The sequence below is a fragment of the Bos mutus genome, chromosome X (assembly GCF_027580195.1).
Source record: "Bos mutus isolate GX-2022 chromosome X, NWIPB_WYAK_1.1, whole genome shotgun sequence".
Taxonomy (NCBI): domain Eukaryota; kingdom Metazoa; phylum Chordata; class Mammalia; order Artiodactyla; family Bovidae; genus Bos; species Bos mutus.
In genome coordinates this window covers 43,018,515-43,037,958 of record NC_091646.1, presented here as the reverse complement: position 1 = coordinate 43,037,958, position 19,444 = coordinate 43,018,515, and the positions used below count along the sequence as shown (strand labels likewise).

Genomic DNA, 19,444 nt, shown 5'->3' with positions numbered 1-19,444 from the left:
TATGTCTCCTCTGGGGAGCTTACCTCAGGCTGTGACACTACTGGCAGATGTGAACCACCCAAGATCCCAGGAAGATGTGGTAAGCAACTGGCAGCCTGCTTAGTTTGCTGGAGGATGTGATCTCTGGGGCCAGTATTGCAGCCACTCCTTGACTTCCAGCTCTGGCTGTCATATACATGCCTCTCTGCCTCCAGGGAGGTAGGGCCCTAAACGGCAGCCATCTTGCTCTCCTCTGGTATTCGTTAGGGGCACAATCTTTTGTTCTTTGAGGGCTCCAGGGGTCACCATGCAGGATTAGAGTCTTTAGCGGGAAAGGTCTTTTTTTTTTTCTTTTTGGCGATCCCATGGTTTGGGGGTTGCTATGTCACTTTAGCTCCCTTAGATTGTCCTCAAGGCATTCAAGCCCAGTCCTTACCCTAGGGACCGACGCAGCCTGCACCTCCTTGCCCAGCCCTACTTGCTGCTGGGCAGACGCACAGTATCTGGGCCACTTCTCCACTGGCAGTTGCGGTTTGGTGTGTATTCTGTGTGCTTCCCCTGCCACCCCCCCTCCAGTTATGTTGCCTTCTGAGATTCCAAAGATCCTCACAGACACGCCTGTGAGAGGGTTTCCTATTGTGTGGAAACGTCTCCTTGTTCATGACTCCCTCACCAGGATGGGTCTCCATCCCTAATCTTTTGTCTCAGTTTTCATCTCTTATATTTTGTCCTACCTCCTTTTGAGACTTCCCTGGTGGCTCAGATGGTAAAGCATCTGCCTACAATGCGGGAGACCCAGGTTCAATCTCTGGGTGGGGAAGACCTCTTGGAGAAGGAAATGTCAACCCACTCCAGTATTCTTGCCTGGAAATTCCCGTGGATGGAGGAGCCTGGTAGGCTACAGTCCATGGGGTCACAAAGAGTCAGACTTGACTGAGAAACTTCACTTTCACTTCACCTCCTTTTGAAGAGATTGGGCTGCCTTTCTGGGTGCCAGGTGTCCTCCACCAGCATCCTCTGCTAGCGTCTACAAGTTGTTTTGTGGACGTTGCTCAACATTCAAATGATCTTTTGATGAATTTGTGTGGGAGAAAGTGGTCTCCCCATCCTATTCTTCCACCATCTTGGGACTGCCCCCTGGAGTAAAATTTTCAAAACATAAGTGCAGAAGTCTTCAGTGGTATTTTTAGAACTTGTCTTTTATTGTGTTTCAGTGTACTGTAAAAAGTATACAAAGTCAGAAGTTTATTCTTTTATCATTAAACAGATTAGAATTCTCAGTATGTTAATAGGGCTAATGACTAGTTTCTGGAAAATCTATTTTTTACAGACTGCATTTTATGTCTGTCCATTCTGTAAAAATAAAGAATCCCATGGATGGAGAAGCCTGCTGGGCTTCAACAAAAAAGCTCAGTAGTGTCTGACTCTTTGCAACCCCGTGGACTGTAGCCCACCAGGCTCCTCAGTCCATGGGATTCTCCAAGCAAGAATACTGGAGTGGGTTGCCATTTCCTTCTCCAGGGGATCTTCCCAACCCAGGGATCAAACCCACGTCTCCCACATTGCAGGCAGACCCTTTAACCTCTGAGCCACCATGGAAGCCATATATATACACACACACACATATATATATGCACACATACATATATATATATTCACAGCCAGTTTATGAACCACATAAACTTACCAATCTCACGATTTTGTAATCTCATGACATACACACAGAGAATAACACAATGCAATCCAGAACCAGGCAGTATGAGACAAAAAGGTCTCTGAATAAAAATGTTTTCACTTATTCATCTTTTAACAAATATTTATTGAGCAGTTATTAGATACTAACAACTATATGATACATGAGATACTATATGAGAACTGTAAGAGATATGAATACAAATGTAAGACAGATAATATCACTGCCCTCTTGTTTTCTAGTATGTGTATTGAGGGTCATGTGAAACAGGCGATGAGTAATAAAGCACTATAAGGTGTGGAGTTACAGTAGGCGAGGTTCAGAAAAAGAATGAGACTGGCACTCTACAGGAACAGATCACCTTTAATGAGGTGAGAAGGGGCAGCAGTCAGATTAGCGAGCTGCTGCACTTAATCTAAGAAAAGAGTAAGTATATTTAGGCATGTATGTAGAAAGCTACTGTCTTAAGGGGGCCTGTTCTTCTCCAAGGTTGCTGGGAGTAATTCTCTCTTAATCGCTGGGGCAAGGAGTTCTGGAGATCGGCCAGAGGCTGGGCCGGCTTGGAGCTGGGCGTAATCAAACTAATGCCTATTTTTACTTTGGGTGAGAGAGTTCCTTGTTTTGTCTAGAATGGTGGGGAGGACCTGGAGGGGAGTTTTAACTCCAGGCTACCTTGAGCCATGCAACTTTACTTCATTCCAGACTTTAAGGAATATATATAAAAAGAGAAAGAGATGTGGGTGCTGTTAATGTTCAGTGCTTCTTTGTGCTGATAAATGAGGGTCAGGGGTTTGCAGTCTGGGAGGAAGGAAGTCTAAGGCCCATAGTGTTGATTTTTTATTATCACTGCCAGGGTTTCAAGCAAAAGGACAGCCTTGACTTGGGTCTCAAGAGATGGCCTGAATCCATTCTTGGAAAAACCTTTGAAAGAGATTGAAGAGACAGGGTCTGAATAAGAGGAATAAAATGGTAAGTACCAATGGTCCCAAGAAAGGGAGTAACCAAGGGAGGGTGTGTTGGAACAGGTTTTCTAACTTTTTTGTGGCATTCAATTCTGCCTCTAAGTTCTTTGACTCTACCCTGGACTATGCCTGTTTCATTAACAAAATAGCAGCAGTCTTCCCCTAGAAAAAGGCAGGTCCGTCCCTTTTCTGCGATGAGACGGTCCTGCTGCTGCTGCTGTTGCTAAGTCAATTCAGTCGCGTCTGACTCTGTGCGACCCCATAGACGGCAGCCCACCAGGCTCCCCCGTCCATGGGATTCTCTAGGCAAGAACACTGGAGTGGGTTGCCATTTCCTTCTCCAATACATGAAAATGAAAAGCGAAGTTGCTCAGTCATGTCCGACTCTTCACGACCCCATGGACTGAAGCCTACCAGGCTCCTCTGCCCATGGGGTTTTCCAGGCAAGCGTACTGGAGTGGGGTGCCATTGCCGTCTCCGTGAGAAGGTCCAGGGCTCGCCTATTTTGTAGGGCCACAGAAGCTAATGAGTTAATTTGTCTTTGTATTGAAATGAAGGACTCTGCTACTTGCTCCATATCCTCATTAGGTTCTTGGAACAGCTTGTAGTAAAAATGGGCTGAGGTTGAGATGCCCCCAGTCCCAGTGCCTGGGGCTGCTGCTATGCCAGTCCCAATCAGGAAGGGGGCTATGACAGTTCATCTTTTTCTGTGGGAAATTTTCCCTTGGGGGTAACTATTTGTTCTACCTCTTCTTTGAGGAATGTTAGACCTGGGGTCAGGAAGACCAAAATCAAGGTCCAGGGGGGTCAAGAGGGAGACATGAATATGCATAGGTCCCAAAGAGAATGAAGATTCCCAGGTTGGTGCAATTATTTGTACTGTTCCAGAGAACCCAAGTGGAACAGGAGGAGGGAGCGGAGTTTAAGACCAGTGTAGTTGGGACTAGAGTAGTTGATACAGGTTGGGTTTGAAGAGGCTGAGAGTAGGACATTGTCAGACACTGGCCCAATAAGTTGTGTGGTTTTTTGTTGGGAAGGGAAGGTATAGTTGTCCTGTGACAGACATGTTGAGGGTAAGGGAATTGCTATGTATGGTGAAGGAGACTGTGACATGCATATCCAACACTGGGATGTGTGTTGCGTGTACTGGAAGAATTAGAAGAGTTGAGAAGGCAGGTAAGGTGTTGGTTATCAGAGGGAGGTTTCATGAGAGGTCGTAATTGGGAAAGGAGGTCTAGGTGTTTATAAGGCTCAGGGGTTGCCTGTAACTGGGAAATTAAGTTCTTTATAACTTTTTTTCTGATTTTAATCTAGTATCCCACCCCCATCTGAGTACCCCCAGTGGGTAATGGGATAGAAACATATTTTTTTCCATTTGGCTTATGGCAGGTGCTCATGAAACTTCCTCTCTTTTGTACTTTAACAGTGAGTAGGGGTTTGGACTTTCCCCTCTCCCCCAGGTTCATGGTGCATGGTCTTGGAGCTGTATTATAACATGAGGAATGAACATAGGAATAAATGTCTGAGCAAGGGCAGGGACTAGCCAGAAGGCTGGGGAGCACAGCAAGGATAAGGAACAGAGGAGTCATGGTTCTGTTAGTTAGGCAGTGCAGAGGAAATAGTACCCTAGGAGTAGAACACAGCTAACAACCTAGGTGATACCAATGGAAAGACAAAGGATAAGTGACCAGTCCTGAGGGGGAGATAGTTACTAGGCCTATAGCAAGGACTAAGATTAAGAGTGCAGTTATAGTTAGAGACAGAAGAGGCCAGTCAGGGTGAGGGGCAGAAGGCCCCAAGTTGGAGGTTGCTTGAATCTGAGGAGGAACAGTGTTCATTAGGATGTAGAATGATGTAGAGAATGAGAGTAAAGAAACCAATTTCGTCTGGAGTCAGGTTGTAGAAGGTTCCCTGAAGCCACAGTTGAGACACCAGCATGGCCAGGTCTTCGAAGGAGGTTCCTGACAGGGTGCTGGTCCAGAGGTCTTGTAGTAGTTGGGTCAGAAATAGCTGTAGTTTGAAGAGTGTCCAGGTCATTCAGTGTCTTCTTGGATGGTCGACAGAGGTTGTCACCGGGTGATTTTTAAGGAGGTAGGCCCTGTGAGAGAGACCTGATATGGGTCAGTTAAGGAGGGCAGCACAGGATCAGAGGTGAGGTGAGAGAGGTGTACCCAGGTGACGACTTCAGTGGGTAATGGGATAGAAACATATTTTTTTTGCAAAGGCAGTTTAATGTCTTAAGACACTTGTACCATGCACAAAACTCTCTTCTACTTGCCACAAACCTTTTTTATACTTTCTGTATTCATCACTTTGTCCATTCATAGAACAGCTATCTATAAGCCATATTTCCTTTTTCTCTTAATAAAATGCAATTCTCTTATACCTTTTTTACTGAAAACATGCATCTTACTTTCTTTCAGAAACCATGAACTGTTGTTTAGCTCACTTATAAATTAACTTCAGCAATATTATCCAGAGACAAAGACATATACTGAGACATACATATATATCCAGACAGACAGAAATCTTAGTTTTCTGCTTTAAAAGAAAAAAAAAAAAAGAATTGTCTCTTTGCCCCCCCCCCCTTTTTTTTTTAAGTTGTACTAATCTGTCCAAGGCTGACATCTCAGGCAAAGTGGGTTGTATATTTCAATAACATGATAAGAGTTAACTACAAGCTTTTGCCTAGGCATGTCTCTATTATATCAGGGTTGGAGCTGTTGGGTCAGAACAGCTGTAGGTTGAAGAGTGTCCAGATCATTCAGTGTCTTCTTGGATGGTCGACAGAGGTTGTCGCCGGGTCATTTTTAAAGAGGTAGGCCCCGTGAAAGAGACCTGATACGGGTCAGTTAAGGAGGGCAGTGCAGCATTAGAAGTGACCCGTTTTAGGTGAGAGAGGTGTACCCACGAGTTTAGCTGCAGTTGGGGTAAGCAGTATGATTTTGAATGGTCCCTGCCACTTTGGGTTTAGGTCACCCTGGGGATTATCTGATAGACAGACCATGTCCCCAGTTTGTCAAGGGGGCTTGGGGGTCGGGGTAGGCAGGTTGTGGTTGATGAATTTCCAGAGGGCATTGCCGAGTTCCACCAGCAGAGGGGAGTGTAGGAAGCTTGGTATGGGAGGAGGTTCAGCGGGGAGTCCAGGAGGGAGCATGGGCCTTCCGTACATCACCTCAAAGGGGCTCAGCCCCAGGGGCTTTCTGGGCAAAGCCCACACTCTGAGAACAATTGGCAGAATTTTAGTCCAATCCAGATGTACCTTGAGGGTTAATTTGCTAAGAGTTTCTTTGATTATTCTGTTCATCCTTTCTACCTTTCCTGAGGACTGGAGACTATATGGAATGTGAAATTTCCAGGTTATCTGTAAGAATTGGACATGTTGTTGGGTGACTTTGGAAGTAAATTCCAGGCCCTTATCACAAACCTGAGGATAATTTCTGTGAGGATTTGGGCCAGAGTGTGGGCTCTTCTGTTTGTAGTGGGAAATGCTTCTACGCATCCCGAGAAAGTGTCCACAGGACCAGGAGGTATCTGAATCACCGAACTGGGGGCATATGAGTAAAGTGTATCTGCCAATCCTGTGCTGGGAGGCTGCCTCGCATTTGGTGGATTGGAAAGGAGGTAGGTTTAAGGTTGGAATTGGGATTAATACATTGACATGTTTGATAGGAGTGGGTAAGGTTACCTAAATATTGTTGGTCAGCAGTGGATATGGGGAAGTGGTTACAGAGGAACTGTTGGGAGTGTCTTGGATGAGGGATTAGAGAGTGAGTGTAAAAAAAAAGTGAGTGTAGATGAGAGAGGATTTTTCTGGTGGTGGGAGGGTTGGATGGAGTCAGAGCTAAAATGACAGGGGACTGGAGGGAGGGATGGGATAGGGCTGTCTCTTTTGCCTTCTGGTCTGCAGCATTGTTGTAGGCTGATATGAGACTTCTCTTTTGAATTCCCCTATAGTGGAGGATGGCGGCTTTGTTTGGTAAGAGTGCTTTTTCTAGAAGTTTGTGGATCAGGTCTGAATTAATAATGGGGGATCCCTTTTGGGTTAGGAAACCTCTCTCTCTCTCCATATTAGGATGTTTGAGTGACGTATGTTACAGGCATATGTAGAGTCTGTGTGGATGTTAACCCTTAGATTTTTAGCCAGAGTCAAAGCTCTGGTGAGAGCTATCAGTTCTGCCTGTTTGGAGGTGGTATGAGGTGGCAGAAGTGAAGCTTCAGTTGTCTGGGTCTTGTAATTATGGCAAAGGGCCCCCTGGATGATGGCATATCCTGCTGCGAAGGGTGGGGATTTCTGAGAGGTGCCATCAATGAACCAGTGTGGGGCATCTGGGTCTAGGATGGGCGGATCTGTTAAATGTTGAAAGGAGTTTTGGGTCGGATCTACTGTTAGGCTGCAGCTATGTAGGAGATGGTCTGTTGTAGACGACATGGGTAATAAGCTGACAGGGAGGGGAGAGCGGGGTGGGGGGAATGAGAGCCGAGGTTTGAGGAGAAAGGTATGTAGGACTTGCACCCTGGAAGGGGGAAGGGAGAGGAAAGCCCGATGTGACAGGAAGTCTTGGAAGGTATGTGGAGAACAGACTGTTAAAGGGGCATGTCTAGGGAGTTTGCTTCGGGTACAAGGGCTGCGATAGCAGCCATGGCATGTATGCAGGGAGGCCACCTCCTTGGTCACCATGTCAAGCTGTTTTGACAGATAGGCTATGGGAGCCCAGGTGTCTCCGGCCCACTGACATAGAAGTCCCAGGGCTTGTCCTTGTTTGGAATGGGCAAAGAGAAAGAATGGTTTGGTGTGATCTGGCAGGTGTAGAGGTGGCTCTGGGTGAGCTGGCGAAGAGGACTGTCCAGTGAGGAGGGGTTAAAGAGGGGCTCATCCAGACATCCTTTAGTTGCCTCATAGATCAGCTTTGTAATGAGGGAGAAGTTAGGGATCCAGATACGGAAGAAGTTTAGGAGGCCAAGGATAGACAGGAGTTCCCTTTTTGTTTTTGGAAGTGGACAGTTAATTAAGGCCTGGATTCTGTCTGGGGGAATAGTTTTTTGGTGGTGGGATATGGAGAGCCCCAAGTAGGTGACGTTTGTTTGTACTACTTGGGCTTTGGATTGGGACACCCGATAACCCCAGGATCACAGGGCCCCAAGGAGTTTGGCAGTATGTTGGAGACAGAGTTTTCGGGTTGGGCGGAGCAGATGACTTGGGGCTAGGTCGAATGTCTGTAGATCCTTTTGTAAAGCCTATCCAAAAAAGTGGGGGCTGTCTCTGAATCCCTGGGGGAAAACTGTCCATGTTAGTTGTGAAATATGAGTCTCAGAGTCTTGCCAGGTGAAGGCGAAAAGGGGTTGGGAGAAGGGGTGGAGGGGGAAGGTGAAAAAGGCATCTTTGAGATCTAATACTGTGAAGTGGGTTGCAGTTGAGGGTATGGCAGACAGAAGGGTTTAAGGATTAGGGATTACTGGAAATGTCAGCGTAATAGCCTCATTGATTTTTCTCAGGTCCTGGACCAGTCCCCAAGAATTTGGTCCCTTTCTTACTGCCAGAATAGGGGTGTTGTGCGGTGAATGGGTAGGAATTAAGATAGAGGCTTGAAGAAGACTATGATAGGCTTAATTCCCTTGTGGGCCTCTGGGGTGAGAATACTGTTGTTGGGTGATTATAGTCGAGGGGTCTTTTAGGGTAATGTTGACTGGGGGATGATGTTTGGCTATGGATGGGTGATCAGTGTCCCAGACTTGGGGGTCTAAGGCAGGTAGATCCAAGGGAGAGTCGGGGGTGAGGGATAGGGACTGTCCAGGTGCCATCTGCATGCAGAATATATAGACTGTATCGAGGTGGGGGTATGGTAATAAAGACTCCCAACTTGGATAATAGATCTCTCCCTAGGAGTGCCATTGGGCATTTAGGCATTATGAGGAATGATTGTATGAGGGTTGAGTAATGGAGGGCTGATTTTTGGCCTTAAGGGAACTCCACAGACTCCCTTGATTTTGAGTTGAGTCTTGAATTAGGCCAGAGTAGGAAATTGAGAAAGCGGCTCCAGTGTCTACTATAAAGGTCGTCCTTTTTCCAGCCACTACCCTGTCTACCCTAAGTTCCAAGCTTGTGGAACACGGGCTGGGGGGCTGGAACCTGGGCTCCGTCATTGGAATAACTCTCGTAGTGTTGGGCTGGGGTTCTGGGGAGAACTGGGGATCTCCCCAGGGGCGCCAGGGCATCTCTGTGGACATTCCATTCTCCAGGTTTGGAAGGTGGGGACCTCTCCAGGGGCATCAGCACGTCCCTGGGGACAGTCCATCTTTCAGCGTCCCCACTGGCCACAGGTTGGGCATGCCTTTACCCATCGTTCTGACTGGTTGCATTGGAAGCAGGGTCCAGGCCAGGGGGGGCAGGGGGTCTTAAGTTCCAGTCTGGGATGACTTGGGCTGGGCTGATCTCGTCCTTAATTGCTACCGCCAAAAGGGCATATTTAGGTTTTCTCTCACGTCTTTCTCTCTTAGCTTCTTCCTATTATTGAACACCTTGAAGGCTACTTCTAGGTCTCTTTGGGGGGGGGGCGGGTCTCAGGGCCCTTCTCTAGTTGTTGAAGCTTGCGTCTAATGTCAGGGGTGGACTGGCTGATGAATTGAACATGAAGGTAGAGTAACCCAGCAGGGGTGGTGATATCTAGGTTGATATACTTTTGGACTGCCTCTATGAGGCATGCCAAGAATAAGACTGGATTTTTGTCTGCCCCTTGGGTGATTTCTGACTTTATCATAATTGACATAGATATGAGTTATTTTTCTGCATTCCTTCTAGAAGGCAAGTAATCATATGATTGAGTCTCTTGATACCTGGGTCATTGGGCTGGTAAGTCTAGTGGGGATATAATTGAGGCACCACCTAATCAGCAACTGGGCTATCTCAGTCTTGGTTATGTAAGTGATTGGCATAGGCTTTTGCTGCTTGCCAGATACGGTCTTCTTCATCTGGAGTGAGAGTGGCATTTAGGATATATGTCACTCCATGTGAGGTTATAGGCCTGGGAGAGTCTCAGGAATTCTTTTCTGTGTCTGCTATCTGGCTCATAATATCTGACAATGAAAATGGCATGGGGACTTGGGTGGGGCCCTCTGGCCCTGCTACCTCTCAGGGGAAACATATGTTGGGTACGTGACCATGTGGCAGGAGGGGAGGGAAGAGGGGAGGGGGAGTCAGGGAGATGGGGTAGTGGGATTGAGGGGGAGTCAGGAGAGATTTTGGGGTCAGTAGGTAAATTGGATGAGGGGGAAGGAGAGGGTTGGCAGGGTGGCAGATAAGGAGGGGGCTCGTCCACTGGGTCAAACTCTAGGGGTGCGGAAGGTCATGACTGGCGGTTAGTTGAAGAGCCCTTTTGTTTGGGAGGCAAGGTGCATAGAAGGACCTCATGGGTAGAGCAGTTCTTGCATAGGGAAGGCCTGCTCCAAAGGGCCCAAAAGGCTCGGGCATATGGAATCTCTAACCCTTTGCCATTCCGTTTGAGGAAGTTAGTGAGATCTGATAAAATACTGTAATCAAAAGTCCCGAACTCAGGCCAGTGATTTTGGTTATTTAATTAATATTGAGGCCAGGTCTGTACAGAGTTGTTTTAAGCGGTTAGCCTTGAGTTCAGTGAGAGAGAGTGGCTTGAGACTTTTGAGAACACAGGTCAGAGAGGAATCCTTTGGGACAGACTGGCCAGACAGACCCCATAATTGAAAGGCAAGCAGAAGCTCCTATTGGGAGCTCGAGTCGTAACCCATAGTCGCAATAGTTACGAGAACAGAGCTCTGTGTTGAGGTGGAGCATCCCCCACCATCGCCTAGAGTGGCCCTAGGCTGGGAGTCCCTGGGACCCAGAGAGGACTAAGTTTTAGGGTGCCTCTAGAAAACCGTCCAAATTGGATCTTACCTTAATTTAGGGGCCGGCTTGAATGGAGTGTTGTATGTAAAGCAGTCGAATGGCAAAAGGCCTCTGTCCTGGAGTTGGTTGGTCTCGCAAAAAAGAGTATAGAGAAAGCAGAGAGAGGCAGGCCAATAGTCCTCGGAGTATGTGGAAAACCAATAAAGCTCTTACATAGAACTTGTATCGCTCACGAAGGCACAGGGCATCCTCTCGAAGAGTTCTTGAAAGCCCGGGCAGGAAAGTGGGCTCAGCAGGCTTCCACGCTCCCAACAGCTGGCCGTAGAGAAGAACTTCAACCTCCTGGGTTTCGGCACCAAAAATGAAAGGTACGGAGTTAGAGTAGGTGAGGCTCAGAAAAAGAACAAGACTAGCATTCTACAGGAACAGATGACCTTTAATGAGGTGAGAAGGGGCAGCAGTCAGATTAGCGAACTGCTGCACTTATCTAAGAGAAAGCTACTGTCTTAAGGGGGCCTGTTCTTCTGCAAGGTTGCTGGAGTAGTTCTCTCTTAAATGGCTGGGGCAAGGAGTTCTGGAGATCAGCCAGAGGCTGGGCTGGCTTGGAGCTGGGCGTAGTCAACCTAATGTCTAATTTTTCTTTGGGTGAGAGTTCTTTGTTTTGCCTAGAATGGTGGGGAGGACCTGGAGAAGAGTTTTAACTCCAGGCTACCTTGAGCCATGCAACTTTCCTTCAAGCACCTTGCAAAATGAGTCTCATTAGGAGACAAATGCTATAAGGAAAATAAGATGGGACTCAAAAGTGCGGAGAAGGCAATGGCACCCCACTCCAGTACTCTTTGCCTGAAAAATCCCATGGACGGGGGAGCCTGGTGGGCTGCCATCTATGAGGTCACAGAGTCAGACAATGAAGTGACTTAGCAGCAGCAGCAGCTAATAGAATGACTGTTAGGCTGCCAGTGGAAATCAAAACTACTGTTTTGTACATGTTAAAGATGCCAATTAGACACACAAAAGCTGATACCAAGAAAAAAGAAAAGAAAGTGAAGTCACTCATGTCTGACTCTTTGCCACCCCATGGCCTGTAGCCTACTGGGCTCCTCCATCCATGGAATTTTCCAGGCAATATTGGAGTGGGTTGCCATTTCCTTCTCCAGTTACCAAAAAGTCATCACTATAGAACTTTTTCATACAGAAGCTCCTCAGGTCCTCTGTCAGAATTATTTTTTATTTTATGCACGGATTAAATGAACTTGGTCTGCTGTTTCTTTCACCCACAGCAGAGTAAAAGCTTGGCATCTCTTTGTGTTTCTAGCACTTGATACTATATGTAATTCCCTGCTGAAAATATCCACTCAACCTAACATGTTCAAAGCTAAATCTAACTTTCTCTTCACACTACTTCTGTATTTTTAATGCAACTTGATGATTCTTTTATTCATCCTTTGATCCAAGCTTATTCCTAGACTCTGCCCCTCCCTTATTCCAATGAATCACTTTGTGTTGAGTAATACCTCCCAAATGTCTCTCATCTCTCTCCTACTCTCCTTCTGAACTGCTACTACCATTCAAGACCACATTACTTCTTGTCTGGATTACCACATAAGCATATGTTACAGTACAATCTTTTTGACAGTTTAAGTCACTCAGTCGTGTCCAACTTTGTGACCCCATGGACTGTAGCTCACCAGGCTCCTCTGTCCATGGAATTCTCTAGGCAAAAATACTGGCTTGAGTTGCCATTCCTTTCTCCAGGGGATCTTCCTGACCCAGAAATTGAACCCGTCTCCTGCATTGCAGGCATACTCCTTACCATCTGAGCCACCAGGAAAAGTTCATCTTCAATCATCCTTTACCCACTACATTTTTGGTAACTCTTGATTATCCTTTAAAACTCAGCTCAGTGATAACTTCAGGAAAACTTCACAAACAACTCTGGCTTGTTCCCTCTCATCCCATCTAAATTAGATAATTTATATTGTATGTCCCTATAGTACCCTGTGATTAGTTTTATTTTAGCATCTAGCACATGGTATCATATTTGCCTCTTCACTTCTCTGTCGTTCCATTGCTCTGTGGGCTCCTAGGTATCCGTTAGGGATTGTATCTTTTATTGTCACATCTCTCATGTCCACCATGGTGTCTGACATGTGATTGACACTCAAACATTTGTGAATGAACAAATGCTTGAATCAAATTAGAAAATCTGCCTAAAGGGAAACTGGCCACAGTAAGAAATGGTAGCTTATACTTGTATTTAAGTGAAGAAGGAAAACAGTGAAGTCATTAAAAAAAAAAAAAAAACTCAAAAAGTACCAGTCTGGGGTCACTTTGGTCCCATCACTTCATGGCAAATAGATGGGGAAACAGTGGCAGACTATTTTTTGGGGCTCCAAAGTCACGGCAGATGGTGACTGCAGCCATGAAATTAAAAGACACTTACTCCTTGGAAGGAAAATTATACCAACCTAGACAGCATATTAAAAGGCAGAGACGTTACTTTGCCAACAAAGGTCCATCTCATCAAGGCTATGGTTTTTCCAGGAGTTGTGTATGGATGTGAGAGTTGGACTATAATGAAAGCTGAGCACCGAAGAATTGATGCTTTTGAATTGTGCTGTTGGATTAGACTCTTGAGTCCCATGGACTGCAAGGAGATCCAACCAGTCCATCCTAAGGAGGTCAGTCCCGGGTGTTCACTGGAAGGACTAATGTTGAAGCTGAAACTCCAATACTTTGGCTACCTGATTTGAAGAGCTGACTCATTTGAGAAGACCCTGATGCTGGGAAAGACTGAGGGCAGGAGAAGGGGACGACAGAGAATGAGATGGTTGGATGGCATCACCGACTCAATGGACATGGGTTTGGGTGACTCCAGGAGTTGGTGATGGACAGGGAGGCCTGGTGTGCTGTAGGGGTCACGAAGAGTTAGACATGACTGAGCGACTGAACTGGGGTCACTTAGCATTGACTGGGACTGTTAGTATTATACTGTATTATAATTTTCTATTATGGTTTGTATAGCGTAATGCAGTCATTCCCACTAATTTTAAAGACATCAGAACATCTAGAAAAGATGATTTGGTAGCTTCCATTTAAGAAAATGTGGGAACATGTACTAGGTAATAGGATTTATAACATAAGACTAATCTACATCAAACTAGGTTTGGGAAAGTGATTAAAGACAAAGTTTTTTAAAATTTGTTTTAGTTGGAGGCTAGTTACAATATTGTGGTTTTTGCCATACATTGACATGAATCACCCATGGGTATACATGTGTCCCCCCATCCTGAACCCCCAAAACCCCCCCTCCCTCCCCAACCCATCCCTCTGGGTTGTCCCAGAGCACCAGGTTTGAGTGCCCTGCTTCATGCATTGAACTTACACTGGTCATCAATTCTACATATGGTAATACACGTTTCAATGCTGTTCTTTCAAATCATCCCACCCTCACCTTCTCCCACACATAGTTCAAAAGTCTGTTCTTTTCATCTGTCTCTTGTTGTCTTGCATATTGGGTCATCATTACCATAAAGATGAGTAGTTTTAACACACACAGTTCTGGAATTCATGTATTTTTTCCAAACTGATTTGGAGGTTTAGATATAGATAAATAATATAACTGAAACCCAAATCATTTTTACAAAGGTACTATTGAGTTCATTTTCTGAGACCACCCTTAAAAATCTTTCATATACTATACAATTAGAGAAAATGTTTCTCTAGTGGGTATGTCTTCAAAATGTTCATGACTTATGTAAATAGTTATGAATGCTCTAATGTAAAGGAGCTTGGAAGTAATGATTTATGCCTAGATGTTTTGTTTTATTGCTCATTATTATACTCTTTGGCCTTATTTTCCTATCCCTGATGTTTTCCCATAAAACTCTTCTTGCAATGCAGGAACAAGGGCTTGATCCCTGGGTCAGGAAGATCCCCTGGAGAAGAAAATGGCAACCCACTCCAGTATCTTGCCTGGAAAATTCAATGGACAGAGGAACATGGCATGCTACACAGTCCATGGGGTCACAAGAGTCAGATATGACCTGGCGAGTAGACCACCAACCACCATCAGTTAAGTAGCTCAACAAATGGCTAGAGTACACATACAAAATGTAGGTAATAAAGATAATAGGCAACTATGAGTCCGTATTAAGTGATCAACGGCCATCTAAATGTTTAGGAATGGTTGATGACCATCATTTGGAAGCAGCAGAACCAGGACACATTGTTGCTACAGTTTGGAAGTGGAGTGGGTAAGGTGACTGGATTGGGGAATAGGGTAAACAATAAAAAGGAGAACAAAGTCCATTAAGAAGTCTTTTCTGTACATAAATTATTCTTCAAACCTTTAAACATCATACAAATTAACATATGAATTAACTTTTCCTTTGGAGAAGGAAACCTCTTATTAGGGCAAAAGAAAATTTCAGGATGGGCAATCAGTATGAGAGTTCTGTCACGGCAATTTCAAGTTGGTTTAGAAGAGTGACATGTTGTGTAAGACTGGGAAGCTATTGAGACAAAAATCCTTTCCAAAAGGAGACCAAGATCAGTCTTACCTTTTTAAGGTCAGTACTTTAAAACACACACATTTCTCATGCAACATAAAAAAAAAAATCATTCTATACTCTACAGTCCCTAGTATCAATACTACAGAGTTTATACACAGGAAGTAGCCTGAGAAGTGCTGTTTGACAGCAGAAACCTGCACATCACAAAAATAATCATATATTTATTTAATGCCTATTATATGCTATGCTTTCATTTTCTTTTTCTCTTTTAATCCCTTTAACAAGCTTGTAAGGCAGGTACTATTATCATCCTTTTCCAGATGAGAAAATTAAGGGCTCCAGGAGGTGATGTTAACTGCCCAAAATAACATAGCAAGTGATGGAATTGTCATCAAACACAGGGTCTCCAAGAGCTATGTATTTTCCCACTAAGATATATTGTTCTGTGCACTGGCAAGCACCATTTTCCTTTCCCTTCATAACCTCTCTACCCATGTTTCTGGATATGTGAATAAATGTGGCACATCGGCTTATTGAAATTGAAGGTGTGAATATGGAAACATACAGTTACGATTCCATAACCCGAGCTATGCCTGGGGCATTTGCACCAGCGATTCATAGCAGGATTGTCTAATGTGATTTGAGGACTACATAACCTAAGAGGTTTACAGGGCTTTCTCACCGGGATGTCACATGGGCCAGGCCAAGGGGGACAATATTAAATGGTACTAAGTAGATGTGAGAGCCCTGTGGGAGTGAAGGAATAGTCCTACTGAGTCCTTGGCAGTGCTGAGACACCTGTAAGATGCTTTCCTGGAATAGGATTCGAGGATGGAGTCATATTAAACCTTCAGTGTAGAATTTTGTGGTTTATGAATGTTTGTTTCAGCCAAGTGTGGCACCTCTGATGGTTACTAATGACTATGTTAAGTATAATCTAACAGGATTTTTAATAGAAGAGAAATGTATGTTTTACACTGGAAAGATGAAATATATTTTTCAACAGACAGAAACCAAAATATTTCAGTCATTCCTGTGACTCTAATGAATCACAGACATGGTTAGCTTGCCAAAGACAGAGAAGCAAAATACATTTTCTGTTGTCCCTGAAGAATTTCAGGGTAAAAGATTTTTATAAAGGCTTCAACTTTGAATGAATGAATGAATTTACAACAGGTTAATCAATGAGAAGTTCTTTTGTCTGATGGCCCCTGCTCCCTGCTGAAAATATTCTCAAGAGATGATGTTATATCTGCTACTCTGAAAAATCCACTAAAATCTGTATACAAATTTTAAGAACTGCTTATTAGAACTTACTATGTTTTAAGCCCTTGCTAATGTAATACCCGCGAGAACTATGTAACGTTGGGTACTCTTACTGATGGGCTTCCTAGGTAGCTCCGTGGTAAATCTGCCTGCCAATGCAGGAGACGCAGATTTGATTGCTGTGTCAGCAAGATCTCTTGGAGGAAATGGCAACTCTCTCCAGTATTCTTGCATAGAGAATCCCACAAACAGAGGACCCTGGCAGGCCAAAGGGTCAGACACAACTGAGCACATATGCACTCTTAATGGTGTTATTTTACAGATGAGGAAATAGCCTTGGAGTGCTTATATTTCTTGATCTAGGTTACACAGCTGTAGACTAGTGATTTTACATTAGTCCACAAATCACTCCCTTTACTACTATACTGTTTAAAAATTTTGAGTATAGAGTACCCTTAAAGTAACTCAGTCCAACAAAAAGAAAACAGGTAATAGCAGAGATAGGAAATTAAGCTCAGTCGTCCTTGAGGAGGGCTTCGCTGGTAGCTCAGATGGTAAAGCATCTGCCTGCAATGGAGGAGACCTGGGTTTGATCCCTGGGTGGGGAAGATACCCTGGAGAAGGAAACGGCAAGCCACTCCTGTACTCTTGCCTGAAAAATCCTATGGACGGAGGAACCTGGTAAACATAGTCCATGGGGTCGCAAAGAGTCAGACACTACTGAGCGACTTCACTTTCTTTTCAGTTTTCTTTGAGGAATCAAACATTTAACCAGTACCTGAAAATGCCTCAGAAGTGCCCAACAGTAGTAAGAAACTGGCCCAAAGTTTGTCTGTCTGCAGAGCTAATTCATAAAATAGAACTATCATTACTTGTTGCATGGTGGAGGTGAAAGGGTAAGGCAATCACCTTTCTACACCACATCTATGCTCAAAGTGTGTGTATGCTTGGTTGCTTCAGTTGTGTCTGACCCTTTGTAGCCCCCAGTCTTCTCTGTCCAAGGAATTCTCCAGGCAAGAATACTGGTTTCCATTTCCTCCTCCAGATCTTCCCAACCCAGGGATCGAACCCTTATCTCCTATGTCTCCTACACTGTAGGCAGATTCTTTACCGCTAAACCACCGGTAACCCTCCAAACACTTTCTGCTGAAAAAACTTTTGTTCCTTCCTACGGTCTAGAGAATCAAGTTCTGATTCTTTACCTTGTTACTCAGGGCTGGCCACAAGATGAACACAATGTAACTTCGCAATTTGTTCTTAGACCATTCTCATATACTGCAGACTAGACAAAGTTTGGAATCAAGGATAACATGCAGCTCAAACAAGATTTTATTAGGCATGCAACAAGTCATATTGTTAGTGAAAACTACTTACAACACAGTTATAACTTCTTCCCGGGTACTCAGGTAGTGCCAGTGATAAACAATCCACCTGCAATGCACACACACACACACAAAAATGAGGTGTGGGTTCTAGCTCTGGGTCCAGAAGAACCCCTAGTGGAGAGCATACCACCCACTCAAGTATTCTTGCCTGGAGAATCCCACGGATAGAGCAATGTGGCGAGCTACCATTTATAGGATTGCATAGAATCAAAGACACAACTGAACACAGGCAGTTAAGTTTACACAGTGACAACTTGAACTAGGGACAGAATTAATTACTGACACCTCACCTTAGGAGCAGCTTGACCTAGAACAGTGCCAGTTACGAACAACTCGACCTAAGGGAAAGACAAGTGCCAGTTAGTGACAACTCAACCTATGGGCACCTCCGGTGACAGCTCACATGAAAGGGATCTCCAGTGGCAGCTCACATCATGAACACATCAAGGGGCAGCTCCAAAGAAAACTAACCCTTAACATTCAGGAACAGCTGTAACGTCGAAGGAAACCGAAGTTTATTTGGCTTCCTTTCTTTATACCTTTGGTCTCCACACCCTGGAGCCTGATTGGTTATGCCCTATGCAAAGTAGGTGACAGTTCTTGCATGCCTCTGATTGGTAACACAGGAGTATTCGAGCAAGGGGTGTGTGTGTTTCCCCATGTTAGGCCATATGCAAATATTGGATGGTGCGAGCATGTGCCTGATTGGTTACAACCAGGACCAATCAGGGAAGGGGGTGTGTTTTCCCTGGTGAAACTGAAACTGAAAGTTGCTCAGTTGTATCCAACTCTTTATGATCCCATGGATTATAGCCTGACAGCCTCTTCTGTTCATGGAATTCTCCAGGCAAGAATTCTGCAGTGGGAGTTCCCATCGCAAGGGGATCTTTCCAACCCAGGGATCGAACCCAGGTCTCCTGGATTTCAGGCGGGTTTTTACTGTCTGAGCCACCAGGGAAGCCTAGGAATACTAGCACAGGTAGCCTATCCCTTCTCCAGTGGATATGCCCCACCCAAGAATCCAACCAGGGTGTCCTACATTGTAGGCTGATTCTTTACCAGCTCTTTCACAGGATCAGCCCTATGCAAATATGGGATGGGGCCAGCATGTGCCTGATTGGTTACACCCAGGGCCAATCGGGGAAGGAGGTGTGTTTTCCCTGGTTACAGTGAGAGTGAAAGTTGCTCAGTTGTGTCTAACTCTTTAGGAATCCATGCGTTATACCCAATTTTCCAGGCAACAATACTGGAGTGGGAGTTCCCATCACCAGGGGATCTTCCCAACCCAGGACTCCTTCATTTCAGGCAGTTTCTTTCTGTCTGAGCCACCAGGGAAGCCTAGGAATACTGGCATATGTAGCCTATCCCTTCTCCAGGGGATATACCCAATCCAGGAATCCAACCGGGGTGTCCTGCATTGTAGGCTGATGCTTTACCTGCTGAGGTTTCCAGGTTTGCCCCTATGCAAATATGGGATGGTGCCAGCATGTGCCTGATTGGTGGCACCCAGGACCAATCAGGGAAGGGGGTGTGTTTTCCCTGAAGAAAGAGAAAGTTGCTCAGTTGTGTCCAAATCTTTAGCACTCCATGGGTTATACCCTGAGAGGCTCTTGTGTTCGTGGAATTCTCCAGGCAAGAATACTGGAGTGGGAGTTCCCATCACCAGGATCTTCCCAACCCAGGACTCCTTCATTTCAGGCAGTTTCTTTCTGTCTGAGCCACCAGGGAAGCCTAGGAATACTGGCATATGTAGCCTATCCCTTCTCCAGGGGATATACCCAATC

At 45.1% G+C, this 19,444-nt stretch overlaps 2 long non-coding RNA genes across 2 annotated transcripts in view; one reads left to right on the top strand and one right to left on the bottom strand.

Moving 5' to 3' along the window:
- Positions 1-1,833: 1,833 nt before the first annotated feature.
- The window catches only part of LOC138986324 (uncharacterized), a 71,902-nt gene continuing 54,291 nt past the window's right edge, over positions 1,834-19,444 (top strand). Inside the window, exon 1 of the long non-coding RNA XR_011463158.1 lies at positions 1,834-2,641. This is a non-coding gene — a long non-coding RNA (uncharacterized lncRNA). The remainder of the gene's footprint in view (positions 2,642-19,444) is intronic.
- On the bottom strand, positions 2,638-18,117 carry LOC138986325 (uncharacterized). Its single transcript, XR_011463159.1, has 4 exons — positions 17,951-18,117; positions 17,650-17,706; positions 10,544-10,837; positions 2,638-4,732 (listed from the first exon to the last, which is right to left on the bottom strand). It is a non-coding gene; the product is annotated as an uncharacterized lncRNA (long non-coding RNA).